Consider the following 21,296-nt stretch of genomic DNA (forward strand, 5'->3'; position numbering starts at 1 on the left):
ACTTAATACGGATTAAAGCATATAAACATACAACATATTTACATATGTGCTTATGTATACCTTCATATGTTTAACATGAGATTAAGTTAATGCTCATGCCTTAAACTTGTAGGTATGTATATAATTTTTGTAGTCTTGTGGTCAGTATGGCTCGTCAAGCGAAAGTTTTAGTAGTCAATGTGGCTGCCACTGCCATTTTTATATTCACTCTTTTACATGTGTTTTATTATTTTTAATTTTCTGTTTCTTTTTGTTTTTCTTTGTTTTATTTTCTTTTTTTTGTTATACTACAGACAAAAAAAGGTTTAATAGTTATGATTACGTTTTTAGTTGTTTAATGGCTATAAACCCATAAATTTAACTTTTCATAATTTAAACATTAAGTGATATTCTTCTCATTTAGTTCATAGACGCCAGAGAGGTGCACGTGACTGGCATAGGTGCCTGTATTTTGAATTGCTACAGTAACTGAATATCAATTTTCCAAGTTATTGAATATCTTCGATAACTTTTCTCACCCTGAGCAAATCTATAACTTACTTTCTGATAATAAATCGATAAACTTTCGGTAAAAATCAATAACTTTTCGGTAGTAAATCGATAGCTTTCATATGCATAACCTTTTGCTAACAAATCGATAATTTCTAATAACAAATCGATAACTTATCGGTAAGTTTTGATAACAAATAGATAACGTTTGATAACAAATTTATAATATTTGATAATAGGTCGGGAAATTTCCGATAACAAATCGATAACCTATCGATTATAACATCGATAACTTTTGGTAACAAATCGATAACTTTTGCATATTAAATTGAAAACATTTCCATAGTAAATAGATAATTTTTAAATAGCAAATCGTGTTACCGATAACATTTTTATAAGAAACTATATTTTCCAAAATATATCGAACACTTTTCGACCAGATAATCGATAACTTTTCGATAAAATTCAACATCTCATCGAAAAATGTTGTATCGGTAGCAAATATGTGACACTTTGATAGCAAATCTATAACTCTTCTATAACTCGTAAACTCTTTATTCCCCCACACACATCATAGGAATCCTACACACTACGCCTACATAAACATTCCGTTCCCTCTTTAGCATACCACTGCCAAAGACTACGGATTCAAGAGGTTGATAAGCGCAACTCACAGCTTCCGCAACCCAGCTGTGTATCTCACCTACAAATATGCATATATCATACAAATATTTATCAGGTGAGGCACTGTCAACCCAAAGCTCGTTATGGAAAAGGCGATGACGGGATGGCCTAGAAGGTTAGGTGTGGTCATATTGAAACGTTCGCGAGATGGTCGGGCTAGTGCCTCAATGGTGCTTGTTACCGGAAAGTGCCGGATCTGTATTCGGCAAAGGACCGTCAATATCGATAACACTCGCCAAAACCTTCGGGGAGTGTCCTTATCACTACAACAACAACAACAATTACGGTTACGCTTACACCTATCTGGATTCCATCATAACGTGGGCAAATATGTTTACCATTTCTTACCAAGTAATATTATGACGAAGTTAGAATAGCAATAACCAGATTGAAAAACAACAAGGCCGTGGGCACTGATGGATTGCCTACGGAGCTATTCAAGTACGGCGGCGAGGAGTTGGTAAGGCGCATGCAGCAGCTTCTTAGCAAAATATGCGCGGACGATTGCATGCCCGACGGTTTGAATCTAAGTGTTCTTTGCCCATTCCAGTAGAAGGGGGATACTGCAAAATGCACCAACTATCGTGGAATCAGCCTTCTTAATATCGCATATAAGGTCCTTTCAAGTGTATTGTGCGAAAGATTGAAGCACACCGTGAACCGGCTGATTGGACCTTATCAGTGCGGCTTCAGACCTGGTAAATCTACCATCGACCAGATTTTCACAATGCGCCAAATCTTGGAAAAAGCCCGTGAAAAGAGAATCGACACACATCACCTCTTCGTCGACCTTATCTGAATTTGGTTTCCCCGCAAAACTTATACGGCTGTGCAAAATGACGTTGAGCAACACCATCAGCTCAGTCAGAATTGGGAAGGACCTCTCCGAGCCATTCGAAACTAAACGAGGTTTCAGACAGAGTGACCCCCTATCGTGCGATTTCTTTAATTTGATGCTGGAGAAAATTATACTAGCTGCAGAACTTAACCGCACTGGAACAATATACTATAAAAGCGTGCAATTACTGGCATATGCTGATGACATTGATATCATCGGCCTAAACACCCCCGCTGTTAGTTCTGCTTACTCCAAACTAGAAAAAGAAGCGGTAAAGATGGGTTTGATGGTGAATGAGGAGAAAACGAAGTACCTGCTGTCATCCAGCAAAGAGTCAGCGCATACGCGCCTTGGCAATCACACTACTGTTGGCAGCCATAATTTCGAAATAGTAAAATACTTCGTTTATTTAGGAACCAGCATCAACACTAGCAACAACATCAGCACTGAATTCTAGCGAAGAATTAATCTTGCCAATAAATGCTGCTTTGGACTAGGTAGGCAATTGAAAAGTAAAGTCCTCTCTCGGCGAACGAAAATCATACTCTATAAGTCACTTATCGTACCCGTCCTGCTATATGGGGCAGAAGCATGGACCATGACAACAGCAGACGAAGCGGCTTTTGGGAGTGTTCGAGAGAAAAGTTCTTCGAAATATTTATGGACCTCTACGCGTTGGCGATGGCGAGTACCGAAGAAGATTTAATGATGAGCTGTACGAGCTACACGCAGACATCAACATAGTCCAGCGAATTAAAACGCAGAGGTTGCGTTGGCTAGGCAATGTTATGCGAATCAAAGATCATGCTCCGGCCAAGAAAGTGTTTCTATTGGAACCCGCCTATGGAAGCAGAGGTAGAGGGCGGCCCCCACTCCGTTGGAAGGACCAGGTGGAAAACGATTTAAACTCCCTTGGTGTGACCAATTGGCGCTGGTTGGCGGAGCGAAGGAGCGACTGGCGCGCCTTGTTGGACGGTCATAACCGTTTAGACGGTTAAGCGCCAATTAAGTAAGTAAGTAATCCATCCCAACCCAGTGCAGATCACCCCCTTCCTTTCCTTCCAAGTAAGGGTGCCGATATTAATACTTTCGCGGTCTTTAATTCTCATAACTTCATAGCGCCTTCGAAATCTTTGTGTTTTTTGTATTCTTGGGACTATATTTACGATTGCGTTATTCTCATGCTGCTCATCAAAGTTCCTCTTCGATACAAACCTAATTTTCTTACTTGCTTTGAGCAAAACAGCCGATCTACCGAGCCGATTCTCCCAATTCAAGTCTCATAATTACATATATCTGCCCCATTAACATAGAGGATTTCTTTTTAAGTAATTTAAGAAAAAAATATTTGATTTGATTGCTTAATTTTTTAACAGGGCCAAGAAAATAAACACACGACATTTTTTCTCTAAGCTTCTCATTTGTCGCGCAGACTACCCTTTATTTAGACTTCTGTTTTGGGGATTTTTTTGTAAGCTAGGAATTTTGGAGCACTTCGGTGCGTGGCGCCTACCATATAAACTAAATCTCTAATAACACATATATTCTCGGAAGCATTCGAGACAGCGCTGAAACTTTATATCCGATTTACATGAAAAATCATTCTTAAGTACCTTATTCCTTTTAAATCTCTTCTTCTTCAGGTTATCAATACTTGGTATTAAGCCCTGAAAGCAACCCCGAATGCCATTCTGCAAATTTCACCTTTAGACCTAGTGGCAAAGAACATAGCGTTAACAACTGCAACGAGGCTCATTGTCTTGTGGCAGCTTGGGCGCAGACGATATGGCCATAGTACAATAGCGACATCAATTATAGAACGAACTGGACTATCTGAATCCCTATCTGCACCTGGAAGGGGCATTTAGATCCACAATACAGCTGGAAAATTGGCGCAAGGGCGCCCTAATGACATATGGCGATAGACATATGGTTTCAAAGTAGCGGAAGGAGCTGGGTCTATGGTATACAGTGCTGAGGCGGAAATAAACAGATTCTGCAAGCTTCCAGATAACTGTAGCGTTTGCAGGTGAAAGTAGAACCTGTGTCTAAAGCAGTAGAAACACTGGAAGAAAATAGCATAAACTGCAGGCGTGTCAACTTTTATATTGACAGCCAAGCAGCATTTAAGGCATTAATCTCGCATAGCGCAGCACATCTTAAAGTGTGTTAGAATGTAAAAATCCCCGGCAGGAATCGGGATAGGGAGAAGCATGCATCTATATTGGGTCCCAGGGCATATGGGAATAGATGGAGAAAGCGGATGAACTAGCTTAAGAGGGACCATCCCTCGAAACTTGCTCCGTAGACGCCCAATAAGATTGGACGAGATAAAAATAAGGCATGATGAGCAGATCTACCGAGAGGGAAAGCCGTGGACCCAAGCGCCGGGATGCAAAGTGTTGATGATCATGTGTAGATCTTACAACCTTAGACTAACAAACACATGCCTTTAAATTAGGCTTGATCAGTGATAACAGATGTAGTATGTGCAGGTTGGAGGAAAAACGATCGAGCATATTTTGGCAAGCTAAGACTTCAGCTATTAGGAGTGATACATATGTCAGATCTAGAAGCAGCAAGTGGCATTGGTCTTAGAAAGAGGACGGAGTTATTTTATGACATATGTAGGTCCTGGTTTTTGATAAGGTTTTTCAGTTTGGTCGCTAAAAACTTCTGGTAACTTTACGGATTCATTCAGTCTATATGAGGTCCTCATGGACCAGCCAGTTCAACCCAACCTAACCATATTCCTTGGCCTTCCTATATGACTATTTTTTCCGAGAAGTGGGTCAGATACCGATCAATAGAGAAATATTATTTATGACTCGATTTGCTTGAAATTTGGTGCTTAGGCAACCTTTTTTTTAGGTTATTCTTTATGATGCCTTTTCTCCATGTAATTAATTAGGTAGGGACAGGTCTGTTCGATAGCATATTCTTTAAGGGCTTTGCTTTTTGCCTAAATAAATATTGGCAATTTGTGAGGAAGAGGAATAGAGAGAAAGGCAGAGGAATAACCAGATGGAGGGTGGAAGGAGAAGAGAAGAGGAAGAGGGGCGAAGAAGGAAGCGAGCGAGAGGAAGTAGAGAGGAAGTATAGGTGTAAGAGCGGTATAAGAATAGATTTAGAAGAAAGAAACGAACGGACACGGAAAGAGGAGAGTACGAGTGAAACATCTAGGCTTTTCCAAAAACAAGTAAGTTTCTGAAATTAGTTTTCCTGCAGTAGCAAAAGCCCTGGGTAATAGCTAGCATGTTATACTTGCAGTTGCGCCATACTTCTGCATATCTCTGATACATACTAAATATGTGTTGCACGTAAAAAATCACACTAACGAATGTAACTATCATTTAACACCATTATAAATACATACACATATAATGAAATTAAATATATCTACGCATACACATATAGTGATAAAATCCAAAACTTTGACCAACAACTTTGTTGGCGCTTAATGAAAGCACAACCGCCAGTCAACAATGAGTGGCAAGATAATTGGGCAACTGGGTATTGACCCGGCGGTTAAATTAAGAAATCTTAAAAAAAACACACATTTACATACATGTAGTACACATATTTCAGCATTTCGCAAAATAAGTGCAGTTAGGTTTCGGAAGCAGGGTGATTCATCATCCCTCCTTAGCCACACGCGCCGCAATTCAATCATAACTGAATATGCCCCGTTGCACTTTTACTGTAGGTCAGCCACAAACTCAGAGACACATCGTTTGCAATTCATCAACACTTGTTGTAGATGGTGAGAGTTTTCGCCCTGAATATGTCATAATAAGATACTTTTATTCCTATATCTCTATATGAGCCACATTAAAATCAAATATCTAATAGATGGTACTGTGATCGAAAGGTTTGCTGAAACCGTATTACTCATCCAATTTCTGCCGGGCAAAAAAACTTCAATATTGGCGCTGAACACGAGACATAAACTACTTGATCAGCAGTATTTCGACTTAAAAATTTACTCGATAGTTGGCGCTAGGGTCGAGATGTTCAAATTGTATCCATAAGTCAGTACAGTGGATGAAATTCTACAAGATCTGCAATGATTTGTCAAAGCTCAGAGAAGAGGGAGTAGAGAAAAAGAAGGAGGAAGAGAGAGAGCGAAGGAAAAAAATAGTGCGGCATAGACCGAGGGCAAGTGAGATATGTAGTGGAAAGACGAAACAAACGCATATACAGAACTGGATAACGAAAAAGATTCGGTCGGTACGAGGAGGAAGGAAATAAGGGTGAGAGTCCAAGAATAGCGAGCAATAGAAGGTAGGCAGAAGCGACGATGAAACTATCTGTTATGTGTTAGGCGAAGAGATGTATGTATAACAAGCAGGCAGGGATGTAAGGGGAAGAGACTGATACAGAATTGTATAGTCTCAGCTCGGTTGGTAATAAAATATATATCGACTCTGCCTTGACTTTCCGACAATTATCTTTATATTTTTTTTCTCTGTGGATAACGTAATATGTACCGAATTCGAGATATGTATACAACGGCGAAAAGAAAAATAGGAGCAATTTTTTTTGTTTGTAGTTCTATGAACTTTTTTGAGTATGCAGGTTTAGAGCCCAATCAATTTTAGTTTAACTAAAACTCCTGTAAGAACGAAAACGGTAACCGATGTCCAGAGAGGGCTTCGATTGTATATGTACCACACAGGGATGATGAACCCGATCGCGCAATCAATGATAATGAAATTCATGACACCCCACCCGATAGCAACGAAGTCAGAAAAGCAATAAGAGTAACCAGAATAAAAAACAGCAAGGCCACGGGTGCTTATGGAATGTCGGCGGAACTACTCAAATACTGCGGCGAGGAGTTGGTAAGACGCAAGGACGAGTGCATGCCCGACGATTGGAATCTAAGTGAGGGATACTGCAAACTGCGCCAACTATCGCGGAATTAGCCTTCTTAATATCGCATATAAGTTCCGGCGAATCGTGCTCACCGTGAATCGGCTGATGTGACCTTATCAGTGTGGCTTCAGACCTGGTAAATCTACCATAGAAAAGATTTTAACCATGCGCCAAGTTTGGGAAAAAAACCGCGAAAAAAATTGACACACACCACCCCTTCGTTGATTTTAAAGCCGCCTTTGACCGCACGAAAAGAAGCTGCAGCTATGTCTGAATTTAGTTTCCCCGCAAAACTTATACGGCTGTGCAAAATGATGTTGATCAACACTGTCGGCTCAGTAAGAATTGGGAAAGAATCTGGGCCGCTCGAAACTAAATGAGGTTTCAAACAGGGTGACCCCCTATCGTACGATTTCATTACTTTGATGCTGTAGAAAATTATACTAGCTGATACTACCACACTACTGTTGGCAACCATAATTTCGAAATAGTAAAAGACTCAGCTTATTTGGGAACCAGCATTACCAAAACCAACAACATCAACTCTGACTCCAGCGAAGAATCACTCTTGCCAATAAATGCTACTTTGGACTAGGCAGGCAACTGAAAAGTAAGGTTCTCTCTCGTCAAACCAACATCATGCTCTACAAAATGACAATATCAGATAAAGCTTCTGTGGGAGCGTTCGAGAGAAAAGTTATTCGAAAGGTCTCAACGCGTTGGCGAGTACCGAAGAAGATTGAATTATGTGATGTGCGAGCTCTTCGTAGACATCAACATAGTCTATCGAATTAGAACGCAGCGGCTTCTGTAGCTAGGCCATATAATGAAATGAATGAAAGATGATGCTCCGGAACTCGCCTATAGGAGCAGAGGAAGAGGGTGTATCCCACTCTGCTGGAAGGAGAAGGTGCAAAACGATTTAAATTCCTTTGTTGTGACCAGTTGGCGCCAATTTATGCAGCGAAGAAGCGACTGACTGGCCTTGTTGAACGGCCATAACCGTTTAAGCTGTTAAGCGCCATAGAAGTAAGTCATTTTCAGTATCAATTCAGTATATAAATTCAATACAAAAATACTAAATGTGGTCGCGGTTTTGGTTATGGCTTATTCCCATTTCGATTCTGGTTACGGGTTCTTATTTTGGACTGATTTCGTTCATGGATTTGATCCGAGTTCAGCTTCGTTTTCGACTAAAGTTCCACTTCCGATTTCACGATCGGTTTCGTTTCCCATTTCAATCGGTCCGCTTTCAATTCCTGTTTTGGTTTTTGTTGCGGATTCGGTTCTGTCTTAGGCTAAAATTTAGATCCTGGTTTCCGGTTTAGCTTCGGCTTCTATACCATGTTCGATTTCAGTCTTGATTTTAGTGTCGATTCCAGATTTGGTTTCGTATACGGTTGCAATTTTGGTCCCCTCCACATCCGCATTCGGATTGCCACTTTCGCTAAATCTCCAGTACAAGTGATATTTACATATATACATATCTTCATAAGTCTCCGGTTAATCGAGTGAGTTCTTTGCTTGGTTGCACATACTTACTTACATTTAGCAACACTTACATATGCGCATAAATTTAGTGCAATTAGTTTGAGTATTTTCTCTCATATTCTCCTGTTTCCTGGTCAGGTAATTCGTACGAAATCTTGACATTTACTTTGCTTCAAGCTGTGTATGGATTTTCATTAGTTGGCTTTTCATTTCAGGTAATTGAATAATTAAAGATAGAGATTGCAATTGAAGTAAAGTCGAGCATAAAATGTTTGTAAGTAGATGTATATGTAAAGCTGCATGTGCTATAAATTGAAGTAATTCTCAAGATGTTTAATTTTGTTTGCTTTTTGCTGTACTTTCGGCAAAAATCTATAATATCATGTAATTACTGTACACGAGCTTATAAGTATCACATACACGCATATAATTGATTAAGTCTTGTAGATAAGTATGTGTAATGAAATATTTTATAAATAAAAACTTGATATTTTCATTAACTAGTTTCATGGTTTGTAACAATTTGTGAGTGATCGCTCCTATTGGATGGGGCGAAGCACACCACAACAACAACAACAAAGGAAGGAAGGGAAAGGAAAATGTGTGCGGTTTGTTATCGATGGGTAAAGGGTGAGTGTTCCTTATAGCCAAGTTGAAGTTGTTTTAACAAAAAGGGTTACGAAATGGGCTACCGATCTTTTGTATTAACGAAAAGGGTTACCGATTTTTTATCGGTTAGTTATCGAAAAATTTGCGATCATGTGTAAGAGTTATCGAAATACTATCAAAAGTATCAGCTTTTTATCGGAGCATTGCCGATTTTTTTCGGCGTGTTATTGAATTACCATCGAAAAGTTATCGGTTTGTTGTTACCGGAGTGTTACCGATGTGATATCGGAGTCTTATCAAAAAGATATCGCATTCTTATCGAAGAAATATACAAAGTTCATTCATCATCATATAAAAAGTTATCGACTTGCTATCAAAAAGGTATCGATATATTATCGATTTAATATCTTAGTGTTACCAATTTGTTATCGCCGTTATTGAATTGTTATTGAAAATTAATATAATTTTTAACGAAAAATTATTTACTATTTATCGAAATTTATGGATGATTTGAGAGCAGATTCAGTGTCATTTCATTGCAAAGCAAAAACAACATTAAGAGTGTGTACATACATACCACGGTTGCCACTTTGGGTCCATTTGGACCAAATTTGGTCCGCTCCAACCCCGTTTGGTCCGCTGGTCCTTTTTTTCAATTTTGGTCCTTTTTGGGCGAGCCGTCACGATTTTGGTACTTTGATTTGAATGTCTTTCACTTTCATAAAAATATACTGAATGGACTTAAAACTAAATTAAAGAGCGATATTAATTTGTTTTATATTAAGTGCATCTGTCACTCACTACATTTATGTTCAAGCTATGCGTACAATCAATTACCGGCAGAAATCGAGAGTTTGTGTAGGAATATATACAAATTTTTTTCACACAGCCCAAAGCGAATTAGTGAGTTTAAAGAATTTCAGGAATATTGTGGTGTTAAGCCACAAAAAATCTTTGATATTTCTTTTACTCATTAGCTCGCTCTGGAGAGTGTGATAGTTCGGATAAATGAACAATGGGAGGTACTGCGTCTGTATTTTTTATCTACGTGTCTCGAAGTAAGTGGCGTTAGTGCAATAAAATTAGCAAATTTAATTTCAGATCCCGAAATAAAAGCATATATGCTGTTTCTCGCCTATATTCTTAAAATTATAAATAAAGAGTTCCAATCAGAAAAAACTCGTCTGCCATTCCTATACCATTAAATTTAAGCACATTTAAAGCTTATTTTGAGCAACTTCATGCATAATGAGTACATAAAAAATATTGCATGCTTAAAAAATTTTGATTTAAGTGGTACAATTTTCTACCTTGAATTAAAAAACATTTTCGTTGGACGTAAAGCTGAAGTATTTCCTGAAAGCGATAACTTTACAGATGTACAACGACTTGCGGTAAAACAAAATATTTTATATTTTTATATTGTACTCTTAAAGCAAATGCAAAAAAGCTTTTTTTCTATGTATATGTGATATACAAGTTTTATGTACAATTACTCCCGACAAGGTATTAGCAGAAACCGAAACTTCTATAATACCATTATTAAATAATTTTTCGTACCAAATTACGCAATAAAATGGAGTTTATTTCAATCAACCACACAATGTTAGCCAAAAAACTTTGTACGCAAAACCCAGGTCCTCATCACGTTTGGTCGGTGAAAGACATAGGCTGGTCCTAGAAAAGTTATACAATGAGCGATATAAAACTATATTTGTTATACATTTTTTTCGATGTAGCCCAGAATATATTAGAAACATATAGGCTTTAAGTTTTTAAATATATACACATACATACATATGTGTATACACTGAAAGAAAAATACTGGTAAAATCAACCGAAATACGGGTCAATTCAACCGCGTCGTGCTCCTCTTGCGGAGCACTCTACCATCACACCACGGTGGCACTTACTAACCGAACGTCAATGTGGCTACATCAAATATGCTGGCACACATTAAACATTATGCACTTTATTATTTTGTTTTATTAAACGCACTTTCACCAAATTTTATATTTAATAATTTATTTAATTTATAGTTTTCAACTTCGCTTTGCAAATAGAAATGAAAATAGTAGTCACAAAACTGATTCTCAATTCTTTCAGTTGCAGCTCAGCTCATTCTCAATTTCTTCGATTTGTTGGTTTTCTTATTTTGGTGTTTTTTTCTTAACAAGTGGCACCATCGTCATAAGTACAAAGTAGAGAGCGCAGTGAGCGTAAAATTCTCTTTGAAATTTGCTCATGTCTTGACAGTTGATCGCCGTTGAAATTACCTGTAAGATCAGTTGTGATAACAGAAAAATCAGTTACATTGACCAGGAATCTGTCAATTTCACAGAATTTTGTTAACTTAAGAGCGACAATTTCTCTTCTGTCGACTAAACTAATTTGTTCGTTTCACAAAGAACTCGGTCGACTTAACCATAATTCGATCAATTTCACTGAATCTCCGTTAAGTCAAGAACAACAGAACCGATTTGTTGGTTTTACTGGCACCATTTCTTTCAGTGTAAGACTAAAAAATATGCCTATATGTATAATAATATATGTAATTATCATCATCAACAATTATCATCAATTTTAATTGAAACACTTTTTGTGTCTTTGTAACGTCGTGTTGTTTTGTACTTTTTAAGTTATTCATTATTACATTGTTTGTATACCAATAAATGAAAAAAAATGTTGGTCCTTTTTTTCGCCGAATTTTGGTCCCAAATGAAAACAGACTGTGGCAACCGTGATACATACATCACAATTAAGTAAAAATATTTGTACGTTCAACAGACTTTGTGTATAGCAGGGATGCACCTTAACGTTAAGCTAATCGTTTATCAAAAAATTTCCACCGTTTCCGTTGAAACACTTCGAAATATTATCGATAAAGAAATTATCAAGATAAATTGTATCTCGTTTTTAACCGAAACGAAAAGCTTTCGTTAACGGTAAAAACGTTAACAAAAACGTGATACTTAAAGTTTGAATTGTGCTGGCAATGCTATAGCCATGGTGAAGCCAGTAAGGTGCTAACAGCGAGCGGACATACACACGAACTCCATGTAATTTGTTTGTGTAATTCGTTGGTGGTAATGTCAAAATACTCTGAGAAATGTTCGTACTGTCAAAATTCATGAGAAAAGTTGCAATCAGCTTGGCTAATGCCTTCACCTTTAATGACTCCGCCATCAATCAGCTTTGCCAGCATAGTTTGAAATTAATAATCAACATAAACGATTTGATTTCGTTTTGATATGGCAGAAAACGAAGCAAAATCACTTCGTTAATTTGACGTTCTTAACGTTAATAAACGAAACGAAATGACTTTGTTTCGTTTATTAACGTTAATTATCGTAACGAAATGATATCGGTTCGTTGGTTAAGCATGCCTGGTGTATAGCAAACAAAATCAATTTTCAACGAGTTTTTCAGGTAAACAAGTAAACCGGCAAATTGTTAATGCTTTACTTACTGACATATATAAATATATACAAAACCGTTATGTGGTAATGTTTTTTCTTCCGCGAAAAAAGTAAATAAACTCAACTCGAGAAAACTGGCTTGCCAAATCCAATCAAAGCCACAATAAGAGAATGGAGCAACACTTCTTGTTTTGAAACTTCTTCATCTCATCTACAAGTTGTAAAGCAAGCAAAGTTGAAATCGTCTAAAGTGGTATCGATAGCAGTTAGAAATAAAGCTTGGTGTTGTGGAAGTGAATTAAAGCTGCCGCAGAAATGTGGTTCAATTAATTGAATTGAAATTCCAAAAACATATATGTAAAAGAGTCGCTGCATGGCTGCATACAAGAGGCATGAACAGAAGGAATAACACTGAATATGGATGGAGAGTTAAAAACAAAAAAGTTGTTTTATGAATATGGTATGAGCCACACTAAAGGCCATGCGTTGTTGTATGATGATCAAATATATTTTTCAGGAAGATATAGATCTGAGGAGAAAAGCGCTGGAGGGGTAGAGGGAGAGGAAAAGGTAGAGGTAGATGAGGAGGAAGAAGGAGACCGAGCGTGATAGGGAGTGGTAAGGAGAGAGAGGGGGAGGAAGAGGGAAAGTGGGGGAGATAAATAGGGAGAATAAGAGAAAAAGGGAGAGGGAGAGTGAAGGGGCAGGGAGAGGGAGAGGCACTAAGTGATACTCACATCCCTAGTCTGATGCTAACTAAATGAAGTCACAACAACAATAAAGCAGATAGTCACTTGTATCTACATAAACGAATCAATCATTATGTCTACACATATGTACGTACACACAGCGGAGAAGCAAAGCACAACAACATGCATATATCTGAGATACTCCCGAAAGTATGCAATGAGAGAATCTATAAAATCGTGCATCTGTAGTTACAGCTGAGAAATTTGATAACTGATGGCCAACTACTAGATTCTGGAAATGGAAGCGCCTAGAAGATGCGAAAGAGGAAATCAGAGAGTATAAAAGGCAGCAACAGTAGAGGCGCTATAATCAGTTGGATTTAAGACGCTATCTAGCGAGCAATAGCAGTATTATTTTGAAAATCAGTTTCGTTTAAGCAAACTATCAGTTGCGAATTATAAGTGTTATTTTCAAGTAGTCTAATAAAGACCATTATTGCATTATTCAATATTGGAGTTATTTATTCAACAGCTTAGTGATTCGAATTTAGCGGAAGGTTGCAAATAAGAGGATTTGCAGTAAATTCGTTACAATATATTAGGATCGCTTCTATTTAAGATGCTCAGTGGTGGTGTGAATACCGGATCACAGTAGTTGCCAGCGAACTATGCTGCCGATGATCTAATGAAAAAAGCCACTGAACAGACCAAGGTAATTGAGTTAAGGTACGTCGTTCCTTTCCTTGCGCCGAGCAATCAATTCCGTATATCTGCATTAACCGAGAAATCCAATTTCAGATAGGCATTGAAACCCACTTGTGACATGTCTCTACAAACTTTGCCTCAAATAAATTAGAACCGAACTAGATTCCTAATCAATCTCAATCGTATCTTCTTAGGTCCATTGATCGGGATATAAACGGGACACGGTCTGATGAGGAGGAGATAAAAAGTTTTAAATATTTCCTCGGCAGATGCCCAACTATAGCCAGGATAAGCATGGAATTTCTGAACATGTACTTCATCGGCTGTTGGGTGGATCTTGGCTATGCAAAGATAGAAGAAATCCTGTCCTACATTAGACGGACACATTGGTTCAACTTTTTACATTTATAGAATAGGAAGAGCAATCGTCATTCAGTGGTATCACAAATAAACCTATTTATGCCCTACAGCATAGTGTGGAGCAGTCATTATAACCCAACCTTTACTTCTTTTGTTGCTCTTCCAAAGTTCTGTTGAATCATTCCACCATACTATCTTACTCATAATGTAGTGCAGTTGTTGGAGTTTTTCGAAATCCTTATGGCTTTCGCATTTCGAGAAGCACATATGACTCCGAATTCCTTCCTTAGTCAGAATATGACCCCATTTATTCACTTAACCATGATATACAATTGTTTGTACACATCTCGGTTAATGTATGCGCTTCTTGATTTGGAATTAGGTATACATTTGTTAATTTGCGGAAATTATCCATAACTACCGGTACGTATTGGATTCAATGGGCTGTGAAGCGCAACCCTTTCAAGGGATGCCAGCGCAATGTGCAGCTCGTCCAGCCCTATTCTCAACCTCAACTTCTCGAATTCTGTTTATTGAACAAGCGTGGCTCTAGCGGCCTCAAAATCTTCACAAAAGGAGGATTTTGCTTGAGCTAGAATGTCCAACATGCTCATCTATATATATAAATTAAACTTTGTGTGTTTGTGTGTGTTTGCTATGGAAACGTATTTCCCACACTTCAATCATCACCAAATTTTGGCTATAGGTTCCTTCGATCAACACGAAGGTTTTAGACTAAAAACACTTTCGATATATAAAAGGGGCGTAGCACCTCCCATACAAATGGAATATATCATACTGCATATCTCTGGATGTAGTAATGATAGGATAATGAGAATTGGTAAGGAGCTATATGACGTTAAGTCCTAACACCTCCAGTAAAATGTGGAATTGGATAAAAATGGGCGTGGCCCTTCCCTACAAATGGAATTTTTCAGAACTAGGGCTGCCGTACAAACTTAGGTTATTTTAACACCTAAAGTTTGACTGCATTGTTGAGTGTGGCTGTTATTCCTTTTGAACGTTTAGTAATCTGCTGCCGTTAAAATAGTTTGTTAGCTTCAGTTTATCTACATCTATACATATTGTTACGAATATTAGCAACACTAAGGGGTAAGCGAATTAAAACGCAGCGGCTGCGCTGGCTAGGCCATGTTATGCGAATGAAAGATGATGCTCCGGCCAAGAAAGTGTTCCTATCGGAACCCGCCTATGGAAGCAGAGGTAGAGGGCGGCCCCCACTCCGTTCGAAGGACCAGGTGGAAAACGATTTAAACTCCCTTGGTGTGACCAATTGGCGCCGGTTGGCGGAGCGAAGGAGCGACTGGCGCGCCTTGTTGGACGGTCATAACCGTTTAGACGGTTAAGCGCCAATTAAGTAAGTAAGTAAGGGGTACTGTCATCTCTAAGCCGATGCTAAGAGTGACTTGTATGCACATCCATAAATCAATCATTATGTATCTACATCATGGCTATTCATTTCATAGCACAATTGTGCCCTCTCAATTCAGACGCATATGATTCGCTCTGTCGTCGTTAATTGAGTTAGGCGTCGCTTGGCACTTGGCGTAGCAACATCGGTGATGAGTATTGGCTGATTAGTATCAAAATATGTACGAAAAATTATGCGCGATACATATGCTTCTTCTTAACTCGTTGCTTGCTAGTAAGCGACTAATTGAAAAATCAATTCACCCGCACGATCATCGCGACGATTGCGCTCTCACTAATACAGGTGCAATTTCAGTTTTGAATAGCCCTGATCTACATAAACGTATCAATCATTATGTCTACACATATGTACGTACACGCAGCGGAGAAGCAACGCACAAACACATACAGATATCTTATCTGAGATGCTCCCAAAAGTATGCAATTGTAATTGTGGAAGTGTCGCTCACAAATACACGCGCATATGAAAGCTACACACGTGCATCTCTAGTTATAATTATATACCAGTAACTAAGTAAATTATGGAAGCGCCTAGAAGATGCAATGAGGAAATCACACAGTATAAAAGCAGCAACAGTAGAGGCGCGATAGTCAGTTTCGATTAAACACGCTATCTCTCGAGCAATAGAAGTGTTATTTTGAAAGTACTTGAATAAAGGCCATTTTGCGTTATTAAATATTGGAGTTATTTATTCAACAGTTTAGTGATTCGCTTAGTAGAAGATTTGAAATAAGAGGATTTGCAGAAAATTCATTACAATTGGTGTCAAAAGAGGAGTTTTTGAATAAATTCCGAAGACTTCGAATACAACTTGGACATGGCAAAGTTGAGTGAATTGACGATCCAGCAACTGAAGGAGGAGTTGGAAGTCCGTGGATTGGCCACTTTTGGCGATAAATCCCAGCTACAAACACGACTAAGTGTAGCTATGGTATTTGAAGGAATAAATGCTGAGGAGTGTGTCTTTCATTATGATACCGACAAAACAACAACAAAAATGGAAGAAGAAAACGAAACACTGCAGAAGTGGCGAGCACAATATCTGGACAAACATCGACAATGGCATCTCAGCTGGAATCACAGAAGGCACACATTTCAGAAATAGCGTCGCAAATGTCATCTCAATTGGAAGAACAGAAGACATATATGTCATCTCAACTTGAAGCGCAAGAGGCACGTATATCTGGAATGTGGAAAAAAATTTCGGAACACGTATGATCGCAGCTCTTTGCGAAACTGGAAGAGCAGGATGCAAAAATTTTACAACTCGAGGACAAAATTGGTGCCGAGATAGAAGCGTTGAAAGGTATTATGCAACAGTTACAACTAAATCGCCCAGCTGTTCCAGCAAGCAATCTGAAGGTAAAAACTCCATCTTTTGAGGGCTCTGTTCCTTTCGAGGTATTCAAGCTTCAATTTGAGAAGACGTCAGCAATGAACAACTGGAATGCTGAAGATAAAGTTGCTGCACTGTTCGTGGCATTGAAAGGGCCTGCAGCTGAAATCTTACAGACAATTCCAGAGTACGAACGGAACAACTATGAAACATTGATGAGCGCTATAAAAAGACGTTACGGAAGCGAGCATAGGAAACAGATATATCAAATTGAGTTGCAAAATCGTTACCAAAAGGCGAATGAGACTTTGCAGCAGTTTGCCTCGGATGTTAAAAGACTGGCACATTTAGCGAATGCGGACGCACCCGTGGAATACACTGAAAGGGTAAAGATACAGAGCTTTATAAACGACATACGGGACGTGGAAACAAAGCGAGCTACATACGCAAACCCAAAGCCAACATTCGCAGAAACGGTGTCACAAGCTCTGATTCAGGAAACAGCGTCGCTTCTGTGTAAGCCAGTTTTCAAAGCACGCCGCGTGGAAATAGAAAGGCCAGAGTGGGTATAGTGCTATATTGGAGGAGCTGAAACGATCGCTAAAACGGAGTGAAAGAGTTATCAAATGCTTCAAATGCGGGAAGCTCTGCCACATTGCACGTCATTGCGTTCTTGGTCCTGGTAGTTCCAACTTGGCTGGTCGTAAACGTAAAGCTGGAGGAGATAAGCAAGAGCAAGTCAGATGTAAAGAACGAAAATTCGCCCCAACTATTGAATGTCCTGTGATATCTATCTCGCAAGTTGGAAGAAACTCGAGCAGTATTACCGTCAAAGGAAATGTCGATGGCAAAGAATGTGTACTGATTGTAGATACGGGCGCTTCTCATTCCTTGATTCGATCTGATTTGGTCCACAGGAGAGTAAAGCCATTACCTGGAGCAAGATTGCGTACGATTACTGGCGAGTGTAACCAAGTCCAGGGAGAAGTGGTATGTGAAGTCTTAATTGGGGAGGTCATGGTTCTACACAAACTCGTTGTAGCGGAGATTATTGATGAAGTCATATTGGGAGTGGACTTCTTAGTTGACCATGACATCGGGATCGGCATGCAGAGAAGGATTATGCGTTATAAGAACCAGGATATGCCACTTAACTTTAGTTTGGAGAAAGGGTTCAGCAGTAATCGAGTACTGGTGGAGCAGAGTCGACAAAGACCACGAAAGTCAATGGTAAAGGTTGATGGAACGAATAGGCCAAATCAAAGATATCTTCGAGAGAAACACTGGCATTGACAAACCCTAATGGACGCACTAAAACGACTGAAAGAATTTTCCAGAAAGGATGCAAGGGTGGTTTCGAGCCAGCGCGCACTACTGTTGTGAAACGTCAAGACGATACTTATGGAACAAAGTCAATCCGTCAAGATCAAGCTCTGGGAAGTAGTTCTTCATTGATCAAACAACAGAGTGCGAGGGAACGATCCAGGATAATGAGTAGTAAGATGAAACGCAGGTACGATGACAACAATAATTCGGAAGGTTTCTTGGTGGGAGATTTGGTACTGTTATACAACCCTCCCCGACGGAAAGGTGTTCCATCCAAATTTCGGTGCAGTTGGGAAGGCTCGTACAAAGTAGTGAAGAAGATCAGTGATACCATTTACCGCATACAAACTATTGGGAAACTACGAAGTAGAAGAGTGGTAGATTTGGAGATGCTAGCGGCGTTTAGATCGAGAGATTTGTCTGATCGGGACGATCAGACTTAAGTGGAGGGTAGTGTGACAAATACTAGTGACACTAAGTGATACTCACATCCCTAGTCTGATGCTAAGTAAATGAAGTCACAACAACAATAAAGCAGACAGTCACTTGTATCTACATAAACGAATCAATCATTATGTCTACACATATGTACGTACACGCAGCGGAGAAGCAACGCACAACCACATGCATATATCTGAGATACTCCCGAAAGTATGTAATGAGAGAAGCTATAAAATCGTCCATCTGTAGTTACAGCTGAGAAATTTGATAGCTGATAGCCAACCAGTAGATTCTGGAAATGGAAGCGCCTAGAAGATGCGAACGAGGAAATCAGAGAGTATAAAAGGCAGCAACAGTAGAGGCGCTTTAATCAGTTTGATTTAAGAAGCCACCTGGCGAGCAATAGTAGTGTTGTGAAGTACGTTATATTGTGAAGAACTTTAATAAAAGCCATTTTGTATTATTAAATATTGGAGTTATTTATTCAACAGTTTAGTGATTCGAACCTTAGTAGAAGATTTGAAATAAGAGGATTTGCAGAAAATTCGTTACAATATATATTAAAATCAAACTCCGTGTGTGTGTTCCCTATGGAAACGTATTTCCCACACTTTAATCATCACCAAATTTTGGCTATAGGTTCCTTCGATCAAGACGAAGGTTTTTCATATTTCAGAATTAAGAATTTTAAATTAGCTCCCAAAAAGGATCATGTTAACAAAATCAATGATCGCATTCAAAACCAAATTCCTGGTGAAGTGACGAAATATAAATCGATCGACACAGTTACAGATGAAGATCAAATTGTGAGTTATCCAATTGAATTTCTAAACTCATTAGAACCTGCCTGCGCACATATTAACTTTGAAAATTGGCTCACCAATCATGCTTCTTCGGAATTTTTACCCACCAAAATTGCCGAATGTAATCGAAGCAACAAGCATCAGCGGTAAAAGCAAAAGTGAAGATATGCTCATACCACGGATCCCAATGATTCCTACAGATTTGCCATTCAATTTTAAGCTCTTACAGTTTCCTGTACGCCTCGCTGTTGCAATTACAATCAACAAAACACAAGGACAATCGCTTACTATTGCAGAATTAAATCTAGAGAGTCCATGCTTTTCCCATAGCCAGCTATATGTTGCTTGCTCTAGAGTTGGAACGCCAAAAAACTTGTTTATCTTTGCACCGAACGAAAAAACCAAAAATATTGTGTACCCACTTGCATTACAATAAGATACAATAATAAAATATTTTAAACGAAAATTTCACCAAATATGCGTACATAACTCAATTCAATTTACAGAACAGTAAACTAAATTATCAACAAACAAAACAGAAAAAATGACGCAACATTTATTCGATCTCGGGCGTTACAACGTACGCCGGGTAAAGCTGGTATCATATAGTTTCTGAGATGGTCGAATTAGTTCCTGAATGTTGCTTTTTTCTGGACTATGCCGGATCACTATTCAGCAAACGACCGTCAACATCGATAAAACACCCCAAATCCTTCAGGAAATCCCATTTTCGCTGCAGGAAGAAGAAGAAGAATACAGGTACGTATATGTCCCTGAGTTTAAAGAAAGTATTCTCAAATGGTACACCAGAATTTGACTTCTTCTTCTGGGCATGGCTGTTGGACTTGCGTCTGGTCGATAGCCTATACCGTTTTTTTCTGTAACGTCCACCAAAAAAATCGGTAGCCTCAACCAAGTAACGGCAGCCTCAGCCGAAAGAAAATTAAAAGCAAGCTGTGCTCATTCGACATTCGTCCAGCGGTCCATTCATCCGCCTATGTAGTAGATGTAATGATGAAATTGGGAACGCATCTTCTCTTTTGGCAACAAACATATGTCTGCAGGCCCATTGTGCAGCAAAGCTTCGACTGGAGGCACGCGTGCATTGCTCGCTAAAGCTAATAAAGTTTTGTATTTTTAATCATCGCTTGGCCAGCAACGAGTATCTGAGGTACATATGTATTTACATAAAGATATATGTATGGGAATGAAGAGGTTTACATTAGACTGGGTCGATTTATTATCCGATATTGCGCAATCGATTTTTCGATAGGATTTGAGCTCAGGAGAAGAAAGTTCCACTACGCATACCCAAAAAAAAATTTTCGAGTCTGCGAAATAAAATTTTTTTTTTTTTACTTTTTTTCGACTTTGATTTCACTGGATCACAAATTCCAACTTTTTTTCTGCACCAGAGTCGCCATTATGAAATTCCTATGTAAAATTACCCCCTGATTACGAAAATCAAGGTTATTTTTAATTCTATGGTAACGTTTTTGAGATATTTACGAATTTACGTTTTTTCAAAGAAAAGAAATTGGCTCCACTTAATTTTCTTGAATTCTTATAACTTTTGGTGTAGTCCATCGATTTTGTTGAATGAAAGTTAATTTTCTTTTTTTTTAATACAACAGAGAAAAAAAATCTGAAAAAAAATAAAAAGTTTTCGAGATCCTTCCTCGCAAAATACAAATTTTTTTATTTTTTACAAATCCGTAATGATCGTTCGTTATCTTTGTTTATAGCAAATTTTATTAACTTTAAAAAGCTTTAAA

The 21,296-nt window shown here is 38.6% G+C and overlaps 1 protein-coding gene across 1 annotated transcript in view; it reads right to left on the reverse strand.

Moving 5' to 3' along the window:
- CapaR (Capability receptor) overlaps nt 1-9,729 on the reverse strand; it is a 526,950-nt gene extending 517,221 nt beyond the window's left edge. The window contains exon 1 of the mRNA XM_067787359.1: nt 9,567-9,729. The gene's annotated coding sequence lies outside the window, so the exon portion shown is untranslated. The remainder of the gene's footprint in view (nt 1-9,566) is intronic.
- Nucleotides 9,730-21,296: the final 11,567 nt, after the last annotated feature.

Source organism: Eurosta solidaginis, chromosome 5 (genome assembly GCF_040869045.1).
Source record: "Eurosta solidaginis isolate ZX-2024a chromosome 5, ASM4086904v1, whole genome shotgun sequence".
Classification (NCBI taxonomy): domain Eukaryota; kingdom Metazoa; phylum Arthropoda; class Insecta; order Diptera; family Tephritidae; genus Eurosta; species Eurosta solidaginis.